At 38.8% G+C, this 3,045-nt stretch overlaps 1 pseudogene; it reads left to right on the top strand.

Moving 5' to 3' along the window:
- Window positions 1-2,262: 2,262 nt before the first annotated feature.
- Window positions 2,263-2,454, top strand: LOC129402926 (small nucleolar RNA SNORA73 family; annotated as a pseudogene).
- Window positions 2,455-3,045: the final 591 nt, after the last annotated feature.

Genomic DNA, 3,045 nt, shown 5'->3' with positions numbered 1-3,045 from the left:
GCAGATTCAGACCCAGGCTCAAGCAGGAGCAGCCACGGGCTTCAGCGATGCGTCTTCTGAGGCTGCTCCCACTGGGATGGTGCTCCTGCAACTGCATGGTTGTGGCTCTCATTTATTTAATTATTTATTTATTTATTTATTTATTTTTCTGTCTTGAATTTACCAGGTTGTGTGTGGTCCTGTAAAAAATCTTACTTGTTTAACATGCTGTTCAAATCCCTGCTTTCCAAACAAAACTAGGACACTTAACATATGTAAAAGTCTTAAATATAATACCAGTATATTACAACTTCATTGATGTTTCACAAGCCTTTGTGACCAAGATCATTTCTGAAATGTAAGATGTAAAAATTCTTGACTATTGACATATTGTATCAGTAAGCTGAAATTTAAAAAAATAATAATCAGGACCAGAAAACTACAGTGAGTAAGTCACTTGCTTTGTACATGACTGACTCTAGTTTCACCCCCTAGAACTACATATGGTGCCCCAAGCACCACCAGGAGAGATCCCTGAGCACAGACATAGGAGTAAGCTCTAGGCATAGTCAGTTATGGTCCACCTCCACCCCCAAGTAATAATAATAACCAAAATCACTGTCACTGTCACTGTCACTGTCATCCCGTTGCTCATCGATTTGTTTGAGCAGGCACCAGTAATGTCTCTCATTGAGAAACTTATTGTTACTGTTTTTGGCATATCCAATACGCACGGGTAGCTTGCCAGGCTCTGCCATGCAGGCGAGATACTCTCAGTAGCTTGCCGGGCTCTCCGAGAGGGGCGGAGGAATCGAACACGGGTTGGCCATGTGAAAGGTGAAAGCCCAACCGCTGTGCTATCACTCCAACCCTAATAAACAAAATAGATACAGAAAAAATAAATTTGATCAACCTCAGCATGCATTCTTCTAAAATTGTCAATGAAAATGAGGAGAGCACCTTTCACAAAGATAAATAATAGGCAGTTCAAATCAGAAGTGAAAATTATACTTCAGTGTGAAATGTTATTAACAGACTCATAAAAATGCAAAATTAAATACCTATCACTTAAAACTTTAAGTATTATATTTATAAGACAAAATAGAAGGCATATGTATAGAAAAAAGGTGAAATTTTACATCTAGTATATTGTATTATTTTGAGGCTAGAAATGGTTAGAAATGTGTCACATGTTTAAACCTATCAACAGATAGAGAATTATCTGAAAAATAAGAATTTAAAAGTTTAACTGAAGTGATTATAGAAGGCAAGGATGCTAAAAACCAATAGTGTTCATACATGCTTTCACCAATTTTTAAAAAAATTATAATTTAAAATATATCATTATAGCAGTAACAAACTAGACAGTGTACCTGTGTAGACATTCTTAATAAGTATGGTCAATGGCCGGGATAGGACAGGAATGAGGTACTTGCCTTGCATGTGCCTGGGGTGGCTCTGTCTCTGATTCAAATTCCTAGCACCGAGTAAGATCTCTGGAGCACTGCAGAGTTCACCCTGGTGCCCAGAGCCAGGAATAGTCCTTGAGCCCTGCCATGTGTGGCCTCTAAACAAAACTGAAGAAAATAGTCATGACACAGAAGGCAAGAGAGGCCTTAGGCATAGTCCCCAATACCCTTTTCCACCTCACAGACAATAAACAGAACACGGAGCATCCAAAATGATTAGGATAACAAAGCAAAATAAGTGACACAAAGGCCTCTGGATCACCAGCATGACCTGATGGGTCAGAGGTCCAAGAAGACCTGAATTATTCCAAGGGATGTGTCAATCCCTCAGACTTGTCAGGCAAGCAAAGCAAAGGCTTTCTCGGTATCGGTGTCTTCTATCTGCACCCTTGATGCCCAGGAATCCTCAAGGTCAGCTCCCTCCTGACTTTCTGCTGTGGCTTAGAGGTCTCCTTCCCCTGAGCCTTACCATGCCCATCTAATAAAGTGAACACCACCACTCATCCATTACCCCTTGCCCTGCTTCGTTTTCTTGTTTGTTCTTACCACTTTCCCACATAGCAGATAATTTATTCATCTACATGTTGTCTCTTCCTACCAAAGCAAATTCCTGGAGGGCAGGAATTTTGTTCATCCCTATTGCTCATTGCTATATGAATGAATAATGTAGCCAAATATGCATAACTTTTAAAGATAGAAAGGAAAACATCACAAATAAAATATAAATAGGTAATTGTAGTGTCATTGGATGATTTAAAAAAATATATTTCAAGTGTCTTTTTAGCGGAATTGCTACTTTTTTAAAAAAAATAAACCTATTTTCTCCAGAAACTGTCCAGGTGGCATGGAGGAGCATTTGGATCTGGCCCGTGATGTACAGTCCCTCTCCCCAGAGTGGGAGATCAAGCCAGGCCTTGGGAGCAAGCCTGCAGAGCCTGCATCTTCCAACAGCTTCTTAGAATCCTCTGGATGGTGACGGAGGAGACAAACCCTGTAGGAAACAGTTAAAAACAAACAAAAAGAAAAACCCGAATTTTTTGTGTGGCATGTGGGATCAAGCCCCTGATAGTGGTGCAGCATGTATTCTACTACCTAGCCACATACCCAGCTTCAATAAAATTATATTTTAAAATGATCAATTCCTAGCTAGCTCATTTCCCAGGTGTCTTCTAGGTAAGTAGAATATAAAGAATAATAGTTAGTTCCTTTATATAGGTTAACAACAAACACAAGCACACAATCTGTTTTCATTAGGCCTCATTTTGATTTCATTGTTCTAAATCAAGTTAGATGTTCTTTACTATAACTATTAACTGGGTCTTGTGACAACATTTTTATCTTCATTTCTAATCACTGCCTTTCTTTCCGAGTGAATAAAACTTCACTTAACCCAAATTGAAAAGATCCAGTTAGCCTCAAACTGAAATTAGCAAGACCAATTGCATTCACCAAAATATTCTTAAATGTGCACTTTTTTCAGGTTGAATATGAATCAACTCTCATTAATGCTCAGTGAATTTTCTGCTTTAGTTACATCCCAGCTGCTGACTCTATTGTTTTTTAAAAGCTGATTCTTTCTTTTCTCCACTCAGACACT

This window comes from Sorex araneus, chromosome 2 (genome assembly GCF_027595985.1).
Source record: "Sorex araneus isolate mSorAra2 chromosome 2, mSorAra2.pri, whole genome shotgun sequence".
Classification (NCBI taxonomy): Eukaryota; Metazoa; Chordata; class Mammalia; order Eulipotyphla; family Soricidae; genus Sorex; species Sorex araneus.
Note: the sequence above shows the minus strand (reverse complement) of the source record. Positions and strands in the feature narration are given on the sequence as shown.